The sequence below is a fragment of the Panulirus ornatus genome, chromosome 29 (assembly GCF_036320965.1).
Source record: "Panulirus ornatus isolate Po-2019 chromosome 29, ASM3632096v1, whole genome shotgun sequence".
NCBI lineage: Eukaryota > Metazoa > Arthropoda > Malacostraca > Decapoda > Palinuridae > Panulirus > Panulirus ornatus.
In genome coordinates this window covers 6,012,672-6,031,608 of record NC_092252.1, presented here as the reverse complement: position 1 = coordinate 6,031,608, position 18,937 = coordinate 6,012,672, and the positions used below count along the sequence as shown (strand labels likewise).

Here is an 18,937-nt window from a genome sequence, read left to right as displayed (position 1 = left end):
GTACTGAGCCTTTCACCTTATGCGTTATTTATTGCATAAAATTACAGTACAGCAGAGGGAAATTTTCTCCCATCGCTTCACTTTAAGAGTAACTTGTATTGTCAGAGGGTCATTGTAGCCCAGTATTAGCCTTTTGTAAACTATATCCTCTCCTGTGCCATGGTCACAGGTTAAGTAGTTGTGCCCTATCAGTTTCTTACTCCTGAGGTAAAGTCTTATCAAACTAACCTTGGGCTCGTAAAAGAGGTAAGTTTTATTTACTCAACATTTGTAAACAACGTTTATCTACCTTCGTTTCTATTTACCAACGTCAGGGTTACATTACACACTGTAAAAAAATTACCGACTTTCCTTTGGTTTCTTATGGTCGTACAGTTGAAATTACTTAACAGAGTTGTTGCTACTTGAATTCTAAAGGTTCTTATCTGAAACCGTTAATTTTGGAAGGTGTCTTATCAGCCCAGATAACGTTATCAGTGAATTATGTATCCATTGTTCCAATGATTAGCATGTTCACTTAAACAACCATGTACCCAGCCTCGAAAACCTTTCATCTGGGGATGTTTAACCTTAAATATGACGACTTAGCATACTGAGAGCGATGACTTCAAAACATTTGAGTACGACGTGGTAATTAACGATGGTTGGTTGGTCATTTGGGCTTGAGCTCTATGAACTGTCACGGTCATTAAGGCCGCCAAAGTCATTATAAACACCAATTGAAAATTAGAGACACCTTCCTCAGGCGTTCAAGATAAATCTTAAGATCGTACACGCTCTCGCCGCATATATGACCCTTGAACTCCTTAACAACGGTGACCTAACTCCACTGAGTACGACGACTGGAGTCAGCTTACCCCAAGGGTTAAGTCAGTGTAAACGGTTGTTTCGTAAGTCGCCATGATAAAGGGGATAATGTTATCTGTTGATTGATGGGGTTTCATCATTGTTTTAAGATGATGTAATTGAAACCACGAACGCAAGAAGACTGGGAGACATGTTCGTAAAGTTCTCACGAACGTACTGACTCCTACCATAAATGTTCATGTTTTTTTCTTTAGTGTTAAACTTTTCTCGTGTTAGATATACAACGATAATGTATGTCTGTGGTTGTTTGGCTCATGTATTCAAGCAGCATACGAATATCTCGAGCACTCACGAACTTTGTCGAAAATCGTGCTAACGTTTGGGAAAGACTTTTACGGATTTCGATGCCGTATGCATTTTATGAAATCGGAGAGACAGAGATGTCGATCGTGTCACATGTTGATACAGGAGAGAGGCTGTCCCAATCGTTTGACACGTGTCATATACTGCAGCAGCCCAGCGTCACTCCACAAAATGCTACCTTACTGACCTGCCACCACGTCAGGTCTCCGTCAGTGTAGCGACACAGGATAGCGACATTACCAAAGGCGATGTTCGAGTCTTACAAGAAGGAAATGATATAGCTGTTTTTTCTTTCCCCTCTCTTGTGCCTCTTATCCCTATCTACAAGCGATCTTTGCTTATCTGGATAGAGGGCAAAATTCATCTTTATCATAAGTGTATCTTGTCCAGATATACTGGTGAAAGTAATACACTGTTTAGTGGGGGATTACACGTAGCATCAGGTAAATCAAAGACAATCATGGCAGCACAACCTTACGACGCTTGTACGGAAGGGCATGGTGACCTGACTGTTGACCACACCTTTGAAGGTCAGGTCAGAGGTTAAAGCCATCATAATCAAGGGTCTTGTCACTGTGGTCAAGGGATTTAGGTGATAACTGCCGAACAAGAGAGCAGGGAGCTGGGACCAGGAGGTTCAACAGTAACCGAATAAAGTGTTCTTGTGTCAACATCATCCAACACAGTTCAATTTAAATGCTAATTCCTCAGCTGGCAAGAAGCGTGAGGCAGCGTGTTCACTCCACCACACTGTGTGGTACGTCCACGCTGTGGCAAAAATAGGAGGTTCTACCGACTCTCACAACTTCAAAAGCATTTCCTTTTGTCTCCACCCCACCTAATTCTACCCTCTTCCCCCACCACACGCCACCTACTACACTCCCTCCATCCTGCCAGGTGCCTCCTCCCCTGAACTCCGCCCTCCCCTCCATCCTGTAGTAGGGTTCGTGAGGTGAGGCCAGCCACTCCCCCTCCTACCCCCCCGCCGCCGCCGCCACCACCACCTCTCTCCTCAATACACTCCCCCTCCCCTACACACGCACCCCACACCCCCACCGTGGGCTCGACCATTAGTTCGCCCACACCTCCGGCCTTCTCTCTCTCTCTCTCTCTCTCTCTCTCTCTCTCTCTCTCTCTCTCTCTCTCTCTCTCTCTCTCCCACTACGCTACCATCATCTTTGTTAACATTCCTATCTCAACATTCACTCCCAGGTACATTAACATTCCTGTCTCGATATTCACCCCAGGTACATTAACATTCCTGTCTCATCATTCACCCTAGGTACATTAACATTCCTGTTTGAGCATTCACTCAACATATATGCCAACATTCACTCCCAGGTACATTAACATTTGCGTCAACATTTACTCCTAAGTACATTAACATTCGTATCTCAACCTTCACGCCCACATTAACTTGCTTTACTACTCATTATTCCGTACACTGCCATAGCTAGGTCAACATTCATTTTAAAGTATGCCAACATCCATATGTTAACATTCACTTAACACTTTCACCACGCTCAAGACATACATTCCATTCTTACACTCACAATTCCTCCTTCATACACGCACTTCCTATACACCCCAGTGTGTTATAAAAACCCCTCCCCTACCACCCGCCCTCATACACTCATCATACCGACGCAGGTGTGCACCCTGCCAAGGGCCAGCCATACACCTGGCGGTGCTGGGTGCAGCCTGATACATACCTGACTTGAGTCACGTAAGATCTTACCCAACACTAGACCCCAACATCCGCTGAGGTTAACCTAACCTTAAACAACATCCGGTGAGGTTAACGTAGCTTTGATCAACTAACATTCACAAAGTTTTTTTTTCGTAGTCTTGACTATAACAGCCGCTGAGGTTTGATACACCGTTATCTAACGCCCTTTGGGGTTAACATAGCACCCACGACGGTCAACATAGCCTTACCCAACAAAGCACACGCATTATGATATACCAGGGCCCAAGGGAAGCCCTGTGTTCTCTAGCGTTGTATCTTCATAGTAATTCTATGTATCTGTGATTAATGTGATTCGTTATCACCCTTTAGCCGATAAAGGAGATAGGAGTGACCGGAGAGACACTACTTGTATGTATATATCAGGCTCTGTAGTATAAGACATGAAGGTTACAGGGTAACTGGTTTTGTATTTGAGAGACTTGTTCTAGCTTCACCTAATCGCCTCTTTATCACGACGTTGTAATATAGTCGACGTTGCGACAGTACTGCCTTTTGTGTACCAGGCCGTCGTGTTCGAGGGTCGTACTACTGTCGTTGTCTGCCAGTACTGGAGGCTGTGAAGCCGGGCAGTCCCTCCAGTCCCTCTGAGTGTGGGGAGGAGGTGAGGTGAGGAAGCCTCGTGTCGTGAGCGAGGAAGGCCCAGCCAAGCCCCACTCCGTATAATTAATAAACAAGTTCATCGCGAACAACCGGCCCGGGGGTTGAGTAATGAGTCAGTGTGGTGAACATGGGAGGCCGGGCTGCTGCTGCTGCTGCGAACCCCACCACCCTTGGCTGCACAACCCTCGCTCCCTCCGTCCCCCAGTACACACCACCCCAGCCGGCCATTATACAGTGTAGCGGTGCTCAGTGCGGCCCCGTCAGCTGCGCGGGAAATAGGAGCCAACGCCCGGCTGACGTCACCCCCCCACAATCCCCCCACCATGGGACCAGCCAGCCAGCCAGCCAGCACCCTCCCCCGTCTCTTCCCCTACCACCCCACCCCACACACACCCAAGACCCACCACATACACTTCCACCACCACCACCTTCCCCCGCCTCATCCTGCACCCCCCGCTGGCCACCATCTGCCCCTGTCTCATCCCTCCCTCGCTCTCCCTACCTCTCTCACCCCCATCCCCCCACACCCCCAGACGCCGCGCTGTCGCCCTCGCCCTTCCGCTGGGGTTGTGAGGGCGGCAGCACCAGCAAACCCCAGATCCCTAGACCCACCGAACCCCACACGTCGGCCGCGTCACACCCCCTTTATGGTCCTGCCCAGCAGCGGGTTGCTCAGCTTATTTTGGGAGCAATCAAACAGGGACTTGGGGTTTTATTTTCTCTATTTATCGCCAAAGTCTGAGGAGGGCTCGGGGGAACTGGTGGATGGCCCGGCCCTGCCGGTACTGATGGTGCTGTTTAGAACGGGGTCTTTGTCCAGCCAAGCAGACCGCTGTCTAACAACTTTGGAACAGCGCCAAGACTTCTGACAACGGATGGCGTCGTTTGAAACTGCTGCACCCATAAAAACAGAAATAAATCAGCATTACTGGCGACCATGTATTAAACAACGAGAGATGGCGTCTATAATTCAGCTTTTTATTGTGTATAAGATTAATGAAAGAACATGGTTGCCAGGTACATGCATTATCAAAAAGAGTCTTTCCTTGAGGGCAATGCCATTAGTATTCACACACATGCATTAGTTCACCATCAGACCTACTATTATTCATGAGCCGTGATATCGAATGCATTCATTACTCTGTATTCACGTGGATGTATAATGTATTAATCGACATGAGAGAGCGACGCATTCCACCCCGCATTCACCGCTCAGTTCCCCTCCCCCCCAGCTAAAACATGAAATAAAGCACCAACAACCACTAACTCTACCGCCAATTATACAGCAGCACCACTCCACCAATTTGGTAAATATTGTGCTGACAGTCTGCAGGCAACGCGAACCACACCAACACAAGTGCAAAAACAAAGGGCCTCTCTCTCTCTCTCCCCCACCCCATGGCCTGAAGCCCTTGCAGGCCCTCATGAAGGCGGAATATATCAACATAACTCATACAGCGTGCACCAGACCCCTCCCGCGGCATACAACGCACCTACCGCCCTGGAAATACAGCAACCATCATCCACCGGCGACCACACTTTACCCTCAACCCACCATGTCTCGCCCTCATTCATAATTTACATTCGACTCATGTTCATCCGTCTGTGTCAGTGGAATGATCCAATAGGGTGGCAGTAGAGGGGGCGTTGAAGTATACAGTCATACAGGGCTGGTGTGTATACATAGCCGGTGTATACTTCCCGTGGTGGATTATCAGCCCGGCGGCCCTAGGGTGACGCCAACTTGGTGGATTATTATTTTAACGGCTCTCGTGCTGTGTATTCAGGAGGTCTAGTGGGTGTTTTATTTATTGAATATTTGGTTGGTTATATGGCTGAATAGGAATAGGGATCTAATTTATCCTGGGGTTCTGATTACATTAGCGTTTCATTAAATCCACATGAAACTTCATAACCCACTTCTATCGATTCCGTCCTTTTCCCTGATTGGCTGCTTAGGTTGGCTCATGGTTGGCGGGTGTGCGATAACAACGCTCTGTATAGTATACTTTTAATAACTTTTCTTGGGAGTTGTTTTTTTTTACGACGTCAAGTATCCCACGCTACAGTATATTAACGTTGACAACAAGCGTTTTAGAATAAAAAGTGTCGTCTGTAGATGAATAAAATGAAACGATTTAAAAAGAGCTTCAGCAACTCTAATCATTGCGACAGATCTATTAAACATCTGTTTGGTTGGAGCAGAACTGAAAAACAGGTTATCTTATTTCTGGTGTTCAGCACCGCGCCAGCAGCACTTGGCGGTGCTAGCTAGCCTCGCGTCAGGTGCTGACTCACTCTCACCATCCGTGTTACTTGAGTGGGCGCCCCCGTATAGTTGTGGATGTTTGCTTGATTATTAATATGACACGTGTGTATGCATTTTATTTCCAAATATGATATTCAGTCTGGGTAAATCACTGCAGCGAACCGACCTTTCCGTGAAAAACTTGTCTGAAAATGGTGAAATATACGAGCCCGTCAGGGAACGCCAACCAACCATTACGTGGATAAATGGTGAGGCCTGCGGGGCCTCGTGCGAGGCTACGAGACAGACGCAGCAGTGCTCGCTTCCCCACTCCCTGCGCTCTAACCCGTGCTCGAATATCAGCCCCAGACTTTAGTTCCGTTTGAATTAATTATAATCGAGCACGAGTCAGCATTCATGAGACACAATAGCTAGACGGCGCGCGGATTTCTAGGTGGATTCGCGGTCCAATTCCCGTCGGTATACATATTCCGGGTAATTTTAATCCTCTCGATTGTAAAACCCAAGTCGGCTACAGCTGCGGGGTTCGGATGAGCGTGGTTGTGGTTGTCGCTGTGGGTGTGGAAATGTCCCGGTGCAGCAAAAACAGACCAAACTGGCTGACAGCTTCAACCAATTACAAATTCTTACCAGCTGTACTAGATGTGGAATGAGGGATTTGTGAAGGATGAATACAGGCTGGGTTAATACCGCACTGCGCAGCTGAATTATTGCATTACTCCTGCGCCAGTTTGTGAGTTTAGAATGTCATGCTTGAAGAGTATTGAACGCTTGACAGACATATCAAATACTCCACACCATGATATTCTGAACTACAAAACATTAAGATTCATAAATCAATACAAAAAGGTAGTTTGAAATCCCCGTGTGTTTTTTTAATGCTCACTATCAATTAATCTGAATCCCCTTATCGGGAAATGTATCTATACACCCCAATTAGAATGTGCTTCAGTGTATATCCTTTGTGTAAACATGCTGAATGTTGGTGAATAGGAACACTGGGGCCGTTACCATGCCAACCGGGTGTATTTCAGACCATCAATTTTCTTCCCCTGCACCCCTAGGCTGGTACGTTCCTCACGCTGATTGGTTAGGTGGCGTGGAACGCGACCGCTGATTGGTCAGGTGACTGGAAACTCGCGCGGGGATTGGTCAGGTGGTGATGATAGTGACTGGAGATTGGCTGTGTGTAATGGTGCAGCTGGTTCAAGCTGGGGGAGGGCTTGGGGCTGGTCCATGGGGGCTGGGGGGTGATACAGCGAACCCGGGAACCTTCAACCTACCCATGGCCTGTAGACCTGAACTTGCCTCAACACAGGCTACAGTGCTACCGGCTGTCGTCACTGTACCGTGTATTATATCCACTGTAGACGTGAAACCTATTTTTACATTAGTGCGTGATCGGACTTGACGTATTTGAAGAGTTGCCAATTCATGCGTTGTCAGTTAAGTTACCATCTACGACGCCATCTTTGAACCAGCTGCACCATGAGGAGGGCAAGGCATCGACTGTAGATGGTTAGTGATTACTCGGATTACCAATTTCCCAATTTTTTTTTTCTGCAGTATTTTCAAACGGTATTAAATTCCTCCAGTGACTTGAATATTGATAACTTGTGCCGTAATCAGATTGTGGTTGTGGCGACTTACAACAGGAAGGTAGTGAGAGCAGTTTTATCTCCTGCGAGTGGTTGAGTGACCTTTTTTTTTTTTTTAGAGAGCGCGGCAGCAACCAGACCGTTCAGTGACCGTTAAGAGTGAGTGGTTGTTAACGTGGTTTAGGTTAGTGACTGAGGGGAGGGGGGGATAGTGTGTTGGCACGGGGAACTGGGTTGTATTACATGACTCACAGGGCTCGCCTGCGTATTTAAGCAATAATGCTTTGCTGTGAGCCGTTGGGGGCGAGCTCACTTCTGCTGTGACGAGTGATTACACATGGATGGTGCACTAACGAACACCCCACCCCTCCCCCAGCGTGGTGAAGTGGATTTCTGGGAGGTGTTGCGCCACTCTGAACCAAGAGTGAGTCATACTGAGCAGTGAACGTGTGAAATGTGAGTGTAGTGCAGTGCAAAGTGATGAAATCCGGTGTTATTAGCTGCTGAGTACGTGAACTGTGAGATTCAAGTGACGATTATTTGCGTCTGTGTTGTGACACCACATTGTATTGACATTCAGGTGTTATTGTGGTATAGTGTAATGGTGATAATCAGGTAAAGTTTTTAAAAGTGTGTTAATGACGGTGACAAGCTTTGCATTGTTGCTTTGATATAAAGTGGTGTCCTTGATTAGTTATGGTGACAATTGTAGTTTGGTCGTGTAGTCACATAACTATTGACTTTTTTTTTTTAGATGTTTATGTAGAATTGATCCCAAGCACAATATCGTTTTTGATTGTTTCATACATGGAGTGCATTCATATAGTGCATTTTGCGAGTTATGGTGCTTTTGTAGCATTAGACGTTGTGTATGGTGATGTTAGGCATATTTTACACGTAATGATGTAGACTTCATTTTTTATTATGAAACAATGTATAATGTTAGTGTTGCTCAAGAACACACATACACATTATATATATATATATATATATATATATATATATATATATATATATATATATATATATATATATATATAGTCAGCATGTTTTGCTTGAATATTTCTGCGGGTTTTCAGTGGAAAACTGTGTTAGTAAATAATGACATGCAATGACATCCAGTCATGTCTGTGCCCCCCCTTTTTTTTTTCTTTTTTTCCGAACTCAGGAGTACACGGACAAAGCATTTCAGTGATAGTATGGTTCAGGTGTAGGTGGAGGCAAGTATAATGGGTACAATACACCGACATGGGAGGGTGACAGGCGGGCCCGAGTGGTCCCAGGGTCCCAGAGGGTCCTTGTCCTGTCAGAAAGGGAGGAATGGCATTAATGGATTTGACATAAGACAAAGCAAGGTAACGTATTACGTACATAGTACATAATTTCGGGGATCGTTTTGGGTACAAATACACATTATAAAGGGAATTGAATGCGCATCTCATTAGGAATACAGTGTACATTATAAAGACGGTTTAGGGTACAACAAATACGTGATGTGTTATATTCCACAATACAGTGTGATTGTTGTAGTCCCTGGTTTTGCCCCGTGGGTTCAACAGTTTAGTCTGTCTGTGTCTGTCAGTCTCTCATCTTAATACCTCGAATATGATTAATGCCAGCAACATAGAAAAATGAGTTATTGTACCCAAACCCTATTATATTTAAGAGAGGAAATCATCAGGTGTCGAAAATCTTATCATCAGTCAAGACAGGGAGAGCTGAAATGGCATAGTATCCCTCTCAATCTAACCTACCGTAGAAAACGTATTATTTTGGCTTGGGTGAGTACTTTGGTCGAGAACAAGTTTCATTTAGATATAGTGTAAGCATGGTATATGAAGACATAGTTACTGTATAGTTCAGTATGTGTTTAAATGAAATTTATTATGAGAAAAAATAGTGAAGCTTTTTATTTAGGTAAACTGTCATGCGTATGATTATATAACATCACATGGTCTCTGGAGGCATTATGTCATCATATTTTGCTTAGGAATATGTATATATACCTATATTGATGTATAGTATCATATCCAGGGATCAATGGAGTTGTATTTTCTTTGTATTGAACTTTGTGTCCTTTAATGTTTTATATTTCAGTTCACCGACTTGAGTCAACAAGTGCCACGTCAATTACGGGAATGTCATGGTATATTATACATAAGTTTATATGAATGTGTAAGGTAATAATAGAAAAATGAGTAACTGACTATATATATATATATATATATATATATATATATATATATATATATATATATATTGCTTTGAAATATATATGAAAAGTACTCGGAGAAAGTGTATTGTTTGTCGTAATAATGTATTAAGGGAAAGCATGTGACTATTGATAGAGATGCCTTGTTGAAGGTGCTGCGACTATATGATGTCAATAAAAAAGACACTAAATGCATTCTGGTGTTTATATCGGGAGAGGAAGGCGTGTGTGCGACTTGGACGGGAAGCTGGTGAATGGCTCCACGTGAAGGTGTGTCTTCTTCAAGGACGAGTGTTGTTCCCATGGATGTTTGATCTGTTTGTGGACGGGGTGGTGAGGAAAGTAAATATGAGGGTCTGTAACGAGCGATACTGAGAGGCATGGGGGAGCTGAATCATTTGTTGTTTGCGAATGAAATTGTTCTGGTGGCAGGGTGTGGAGAGAAGCACCGGAAGCTGGTGACAGAATGCGTAGAATGTTGAGAGTAGATATAAACAAAAGTAAGGTAATGAGCATGTGTGTGTGTGTGTGTGTGTGTATGTGTGTGTGTGTGTGTGTGTGTGTGTGTGTGTGTGTCTGTGTGTGATAGGGAGGGGAGGGTTGGGGACGTGAAGGCTGAAGTGCATTATTGGATGGAACAGGAGGTGCAGTAGGTGCGCTTGGAAGAGGTTAGTGTCTGTAAGGGTATGCTTGAATGCATTGTAGTCATTGCAATGTTTTACTAAATGTATTGTGCCTTAAGAAAAAAAAAAAAGCGTGGATGGGTTTGGAATTACATGCTTGAGGCTTAATATGATGTGTACAGCGGATTGTTGATATAATGAATGGTAGCAGGAAAGAGGGTTGAGTAGTAAGGGCGTTCTGATAAGATGACCGACCAAGGTGTGCTGAACCAGTCCGGACATATGGAGAGGATGAGTGAAGAGAGCCTGTGAGGAGCTATGAAGGAGGAGGCAAGGGCGAAAGGGGGTGTGAGGAGGACAAAGTATGAGGTGGCAGGATGGACTAAAGGAAGCTTTGAGGTATCGGGGCCAGAGCATTCAAGAGAGCGAGAGGCGGGCATTGGATAGAATGAAATGTGTCGAGGTGGTATAGGGTGGGCTTGGGGCTGTCCTTAGGGTGAACTAGGGCATATGGAACAGTCTTGTTATAAACCATGGAATTGTCTGTGAGGTATGGATGATAGGGCCTGGTGTTGGTTCATCATACATGGCAGTTGTGTAATGGATGTGTGCAAATGAGGCCTTTTACTCGTTTGTTTTTTATCGTGATTCGTTGAAGCAGGGGAGGAAATTAAGTTGTATATATTTTTGTAACCTTCCACAGGGGGGATATTATAACAAGGTATCACTGTAATATATATATATATATATATATATATATATATATATATTATATATATATATATATATATATATATATATATATATATATATATATATATATATATATATATATGTATATATATATATATATATATATATATATATATATATATATATATATATATATATATATATATATATGCAGAAAATCGCAGTGATATGCCTAATCCAAGTATTTGCTGATAACCACGAGGGAAAACGAAGCACGATACTTCCCGAGTTCACTCTCCTGTATTACATCTTCAGGGGAGACTATGTGAGAGCAAGACTCATAGCTTTAGTCTCCCCTCAAGATATGATACACGAAAGTGCACTCGGGACTTATTTTTTGTTTCACTTTACACACACACACACACACACACACACACACACACACACACACATCTTTGGCAAGGATGTATCTTTGGGAGTACTGTCATGTTAAAGAACTCACTCCAAAGGAGTCAACATTTCCCTGCTAGTGGAAGTAACGCATCCTTAGGCTGCATGAAACTTTAGAAGGGTTCTGGTTAACACCAGGACTCCTTCAAAAAAGATTGGTCCTGAGGTGATTTTAGTAAATGGGTATACTGGTGTTACCGGACTCCGCCGCAAGTGAAAAAGTCGTGTCGAAGACCTTACCCCATCAGGGGAATCCATCCTTCCCCTGCTACTGATTGTAATGCAAACTTGAATCTACAGGGCCCCCTGGAGAAGGGGTCCTGGGATTATATGACAGCAAGGATAATATAGATGCATATACGTATATACAGCATATCAAAATACCGGTTGTATGGCAGAGTGAGTGATTAAGAAGGTGGTGACCTGCCCAGAGTTTCAAAATGAGGAGGTACAGTGTGTTTTTTAGGAGAGGTAGAGGACGCGTGGGTCAGATGATGGCTCTGAAGAAGAGTGCGAGATGAAGAGGATTTTTTTTTTTCATATTGACCGACATAGTACGGGCAAAACATGACCCAGTCAAAGGCCATCGATCTCTGATGCAAAGAAATGTGGCATTTATGGACCTGGTCAAAGCGTAGGATAAGTTTGATAGAGATGCTTTGTGGAAGGTGTTACTAATGTATGGTGTGGGAGGAAAGGTGCTGGAATAAACGTGAAGTTTTTATTTATTTCTTTTTTGAGGTTATGCCTTTTATTTGAAGAGGAAGAGAGAAGAGTGAGTGGTTCCAGGTGAATATGGGTCTGCGGCAGGGTTGGGTGATGTCGCTATGGCTCTTTAATCTGTTTAAGGACGGGGGTGGTAAGGAAGGTGAATGCGAGGGTTTTGTAGAGAGGACCAGGTCTGCAGATTTTTTTTTTTTTTTTTCGGGGGGGGGGAAGAGGTGAGTATTATTTTTTGCTGATGACACTGCGCTGGTGGCAGTTTCGAGTGAAAAACTACAAAAGTTGGTTTCTGAGTCATTGTGTATATTTGAAAGGAAAAATTTGAAAGCAGGTGTGTATGAATGCTAGGTTATTACGGTTAGCAATGGAGAAGGACAGTTTATTTGGAGTGTCTTTGAATGGAAAGAACTGAGTGTTGTAATTCCTGGGAGAGGACGTGGTAGCGATTGGAACCATGGGAGCTGCAGTGAGGAATAAGGGTGTTTCAACTAAGGTCTTGGTCGTACTGAGGAGAATATATGAAAGAGAGGGCACTATTTAAGAGGCCAGAGATGGATATGTTTGTTGATATAGTATAGTTCCGACAGTGAATTATGGATACAAGGTGTGGTTGCTAGATGATTAAGTACGGAAGAAAGTGGTTGACTTAGAAATGAAGCATCTAAGGGCGATAGGTGGTGTGAGGAGGGCTGATCGAATAGGAAAAGATAGAGAGTCAGGTGTGCTAGTAAGAACATTATATATGAGAGAGCCGAACAGAGTTTGCTAAATTGGTTTGGACTTATGGAGAGGAAGTCTAAAAGGACGTACTTCTCGGATGTGAAGGAACCAAGGAAAAAGGGGAAAACTGCGGAGGTGGTGGAAGGATGGAGTGAAAAACGCTTAGAGAGATAAGGACCTGAACGTGCAGGGGGGTGTGAGGCGCGTATGGGACAGCGAATTGAAGTGATGTCATATAAAGATGTGCTATGAATGGGCTTAACCACGGCATCTGAATCGAAAAGTTCTGTGGGGCCTGGTTGTGGAAAGGGAAGTCTGGTTTTCGTGCAATGTACATGACTTAGATAATGGATCAGAATAAAATAGGCCGTTCTTCGTTTGCTCCTGGCGCTACCTCGCTGTCTCAGGAAACGGCGATCAAGAGTGAGGGAGAATGTGTGTGTGTGTGTGTGTGTGTGTGTGTGTGTGTGTGTGTGTGTGTGTGTGTGTGGCCCATAATAGAGAATTGACTATTCGATTACTAGTAATTGAATACCCTTCGTCTCACGTCTGTGAGCAACGGGGTCTCCGTGGGTCAATTTCCGTCAGGCTCTCTCTCATTAACCAGTGGCTGACAGTCTTGCCGAACTCGCTGTCACATTTGACACTGTACCGCATGGGAGGCAGATTAAAGAAGCTGTTTCACCAGGCAGAAATGAGGGGAAGACTATCTCCATGGGTACAAGAGTAACTTTGTTGAAGAGAATAGGACGCATGTCAGAAAGGCCTTTTCTCGAAATTGGATGCGGCCGACATTTGAGTGCCGCAGGGTACTGTTCTGGAACGATTACTCTTCTTTAGTTATGTAACTGCCTCACCGGAAGGTACGGGACTTCCCTGTTTGCATGTGCTAGCATGTGATGCAATGGAAGCGAAGAGCGAGGAAGATTTCATCAACTTATAACTGATATATTGCTCGTGATATTCAACCCAATAAAATGCATAGTGATGAGGATTAGTTTAGGTGAAGGAATGCCTCAGTATGATTATTATCTAACAGGAAATGAACTGCAGATATCCGCTTGTAAGAGAGACTGGGAAGTCGACATCATGCCTAACTTGTCGCTAAAACTCCATATTAGGAAAATATCGCTAGAACTCCATATTAAGAAAATTAGGAAAATGTCGCTAGAACTCCATATTAGGAAAATATTAAAGAAAAACTGCTGCTACATAGGACAACAAGCTGGTCAACAACTTATATTAGGCCAGAACTAGAATGTGCTTCTCAGTATTGATCACAGCACCTAAAGAAGCACAGATAACTAATAAATAAGGTCCAGAGGAGGGCTATAAATATGGAACCGGAAGTAAGGAAGCCGAGTTACAGGGAAAGGCTAGAGAGGCCTTGAATGTGTCAATCATGCAAAAGAGAAGAGTAAGAAGTGACCTGATCTTAAATCAGCCTGACGTAGATAGTGAACAGTTCTTGAAAGATGCAGGAACAGAACAACCAGAGGCCATGACATGAAATTCAAGAACTAGATATAGGATGTAAAGAAGTACCACCTCAGGTCATCTCATCAATGCTCTCTCTCTCTCTCTCTCTCTCTCTCCCTCTCTCTCTCTCTCTCTCTCTCTCTCTCTCTCTCTCTCTCTCTCTCTCTCTCTCTCATATATATATATATATATATATATATATATATATATATATATATATATATATATATATATATATATATATATTATCCCTGGGGATAGGGGAGAAAGAATACTTCCCACGTATTCCCTGCGTGTCGTAGAAGGCAGCTAAAAGGGAAGGGAGCGGGGGGCTGGAAATCCTCCCCTCTTGTTTTTTTTGTTTTTCTCAAAGAAGGAACAGAGAAGGGGGCCAGATGAGGGTATTCCCTTAAAGGCCCAGTCCTCTGTTCTTAACGCTACCTCGCTAACGCGGGAAATGGCGAATAGTATGAAAGAAAGAAATATATATAATATATATATATATATATCTTTTTTTTTTTTCTTTTGGGAGCGGGGGGCTGGAAATCCTCCCCTCTCGTTTTTTTTTAATTTATATATATATATATATATATATATATATATATATATATATATATATATATATATATATATATATATATTGCAGATAACCACAATGAAAAATGAAAAACTGTAAGTTTCCAGGTGCACTTTCGTGTAATGATCACATCGTCAGGGGAGATACAAGAATGAGATAAAAGACGTAGAACAGTCACTTGATATACAAGGGAGAAACGTTAAGACGCCATTGGTAACGAGCGTTACCAGATGGTGGTGTTCGGGTCTGGCATCATGCCTGTCATAAAATTTTTATTATGTAGACGGGAAAGGGAACTGTTTACAAATTTTACCTACGACAAAGTTATCAAGTTTGTATAAACCTTCACTAATATTAATGTTACAATTCTTTGTGTATTTGGATAATAAAAGATTCAATGATATTTCTCGTGGTAAAGGAGTTACAGTTAGTAACTGAATTAACGTTACTCCACTTAAATATCCTAGCTGAAGCTAGATACCCAGTTTATCGACCAGGTCCATAGGTAAAAATGAAGAGCTGGGTTGACTGTGGACCAACTGCCACGACCAGGATTCGAACCTATGTGGGCTCGACCCTGGACGTCCTATCAATGCAACGATATCATATAAATGTATATGTGTATACATTCTGCGTGTGTATATATATATATATATATATATATATATATATATATATATATATATATATATATATACACACACATATATATACTTATAGATAGATAGATAATTGTGTAACAGACACCATACTTTCGTGCTTATGATGTCTGTTGATAAATGGCTTTATAAAATTTTATATCGCATAATCGTTTCAAAATTTTCCTTCTGGTGATTTATAGTGGTTGAAAGTGTAGTGTTATTTATGTATTATTGATTTATAGCGTAAGTATAATAGTGTCTCTTTTTATTTAAATAACACTCAGAACTGATCTGTGTAGCTGTGTATAACTCTTGAAGGTCGCCTTAGAATCAGTTCGTGGTGCATGTAGGTCCAGATGTTGAACAGATTGCTAGACCCTTGGTATCGCTCTAGAACCTCCTGCATAATGGGTGCAACTGCCAGCGGTCGTGGCCCACATGGTAGTACTGTACTGTGGTACACCATGTGTTTAATCATGATCTAAGAGTCGACTGCGGAAAAATGCAGCGGATATAGATCCTGCAGTTGTATAGGGATTTCAACAGTTGCTGTTTTGTGATCAAGCGCCTGGTATGTTATGGTCCAACAGCTGGTCTGTTGTGCTCCAACAGCTGTTGTACTGAGGCCCAATAGCCGTTATATTAAGGCCCAACAGCTCCTGTATTATGGCTCATCAGCTGTTATATTTTTGTCAATAGGTGCTAAATTATGGTGCAACAGCTGGTGTACTGTTGCCCAAAAGCTGTTGCATGATGATGTAACAGCTGATGTATTATAGTCTTGCAATTGCTGCATTATAGCCCAAATTCTGATGTGTTGTGGTCCAACAGCAGGTGCATTATGATCCAACGGCGGGTGTACTGTTGTCGAACAGCTGATGTCTGTGTTCTAACGTCTGGTGTATTGTGGCCCACCAGCTGGTTCACTGTGGCCCAGCAGTTAGTGTACTGTGGTCCAACAGTTGGTGTATTATAGCCTAACAGCTGGTGTGCTTTAGTCCAACCGCTGGTGTACTATGATCCAACCGCTGATGTACTGTGGTCCAACAGTTGGTGTGCTGTGATCCTACAGCTGCTGTACCATGGTCCAACCGCTTGTGTACTGTGGTCCAACAGCTGGTGTACTATGGTCCAACCGCTGGTGTACTCTTGTCCAACAGGTGATGTGCTGTGGTCCAACAGCTGGTGTACTGTGGTCCAACAGCTGGTGTGCTGTGGTCCAACAGCTGGTGTGCTCCTGGCTAAAGAAGCAAATAAACTAATAAACATCAAGAACCAGAGGAGAGTGACAGCCCCTTGCCAGTGACCACCCCCCACTTATAGTTAGATCTGGGACTAAATATATATGCATCTTCCCGCAGGTGACTCCTCACGTCCTCACCCCCTTACGATTGTTTCCTCTTTCATCCTCCCAACGGGGGTGAGGGGGGCAGGTGGTGGTTTGAGTGTGTGGAGGATGGGAGAGTCCCATCACCGCCTGACTGAGCAGCCGCTGGAGGGAAGGTTCTTGGAGAGAGAGAGAGAGAGAGAGAGAGAGAGAGAGAGAGAGAGAGAGAGAGAGAGAGAGAGAGTGCGGAGCTCAGTTTGTTGTGTCAGCACAGGTGGGTTGCCTCATTGATGGCTTTGATTGTGCCAGCCGGGGGGAACCTCCCTCCCTTCCACCACCACCACCACCACACCACACTGCGCAAGCCGTGTCAACATGGTTGGCGGCGTTGCGTTGAGGTTGTGGCAAGGAGTGAAGAGGCTCTTTATAAAGTCCTTGGGAAGTAACACGCACTTCGCCCGCCAGCGTTTGCGCGGTCTTTGACGAAATGCTCAGTGAAGGATTGTATGGACGCACCGTGATCCCGTATACACACACACACACACACACGTCCCGCTGATAGTGGTGGAACCACCACACCCCAGCTCACCTGCGTGTTGGTTGGTGAAGTTTTCGCTGACAAACACGTAGGGTTCGTCGCTGTCAAAGAACTGGCAAAAAAAAAAAAAAATACAACAAAGATACCAAGAAGGGAAGGGGAGGGGGGGGTCAGTTTCAATCCCCCCCCCCCCCCAGGTCACACCGGAAGTGAAAATGAGATTACATATCCTGAGGGTTTGGGGTTCCGACCCCCCCAGTATACACCACATTTTTGAGCCATTCGTGAGCATTCATTATCAGGTATGATTAGAGAGCTCATAAATGAGTCGTTGCTCTGTTGATCGTGAGTCAGGATTCTAGTTGTGAGTCGACGTATTGCCACTTTTAATTTTTTTTTTTTCCTTTTTCCCCCCACGTTGCTGGTTATTAGCCAGTCTGGTTGTGAGTCGGTAATCAGCCTGCATCTAAGCTGTTATGTTGCGCATTATGGGGCATGTGTGGTGATGTTTCCGTCGGTATGGTGCTCTGTGAGTCACGTGCATCAATGCATTTAGTGCAGCTGACTCATTTTGGTGAGTTCTGTTGGCTGTGTTTGAGATAGTAAAAAAAAAATTGCTGTTGGATTTTTTTTTTTTTTTTTTTTAGCGATTCATGGCAACTACTACATGCAAGTTTTATGTTTCGACGGCAAGTTTCAGATTTCGATGGTAAGTTTCAAGTTTCTGGGGCGATACCAAGAACCTGAAGAGATAACGTTCGAATGATGCAAACACCCTTCAAGTACTTGTTTGTGAAGGTCCTAACGACAGTTGGGACGTCGTCAGGAGACATCTTATTCGCCGGTGATGTCAAGAGGTGCCAAAGGCAACTTCCTGTCTCTTCTACCAACCTCGGGGGGCCTGTTAACAGGCGACATCTTGCCGCCTTTGATAGACCCGAGTATCGCTCCTTCACGTCTTAACCCCATGAACACCCGCCCGGCGCAGCCCTTTGAGATACTGCCGAGACGGCCCTTGACCACGTCTGTAAGACTCCTTGAGACTCAATAACGATACGACCCCAGCATCTCGCTGGTTCGACCCCTGATGGCGTGACCTTGCTTAAGGGGTCAGGTCAAAGGTCGAGCCTTGATTGCAGCTCGTCAGATTTGACGTTTACTTACATTATTTTTTTTTTTCGGAATATTGTGAGCGTTGATAACTCGTTTTGAAGCCTTGATTGTGAGCGTCGATGGCGACTTTTGTATCGTCATGGCAGCTTGTGAGCCTTGATGGCAGCTTGTGAGCCTTGAGGACAGTTTCTGAGCTTTGTTTGGAGGTTGTAAGTCATGACAGCGACTTGTGAGACTTGATGGCCGCTTGTGTAACGTAATGGGAACTTGTGAGCCTTGTGTGCAGGTAATATGCCTCAAGGGCATCTTGTGATCCTTGATGGTAGCTTGTAAGCTGTGAACGCAGCTTATAAACCTTGATGGCAGTTATGAGCCTTGATGGGGATTTGTGAGCCTTGATGGGGACTTGTGAGCCTTGATAGCAATTTGTGAGCCTTAATGGCGGCTTATGAGC

General features: G+C 44.0%; 1 protein-coding gene across 7 annotated transcripts in view; it reads left to right on the top strand.

The window, feature by feature from the left end:
• Positions 1-7,066: 7,066 nt before the first annotated feature.
• The window catches only part of LOC139758043 (uncharacterized), a 77,092-nt gene continuing 65,221 nt past the window's right edge, over positions 7,067-18,937 (top strand). For 4 of the 7 annotated variants that reach the window (XM_071679065.1, XM_071679068.1, XM_071679062.1 and 1 more), the window contains exon 1: positions 7,067-7,307. The gene's annotated coding sequence lies outside the window, so the exon portion shown is untranslated. Of the gene's footprint in view, positions 7,308-7,606; positions 8,003-18,937 lie in introns of those variants that run through there. The other 3 variants (XM_071679067.1, XM_071679059.1, XM_071679061.1) reach the window with 2 other exon arrangements.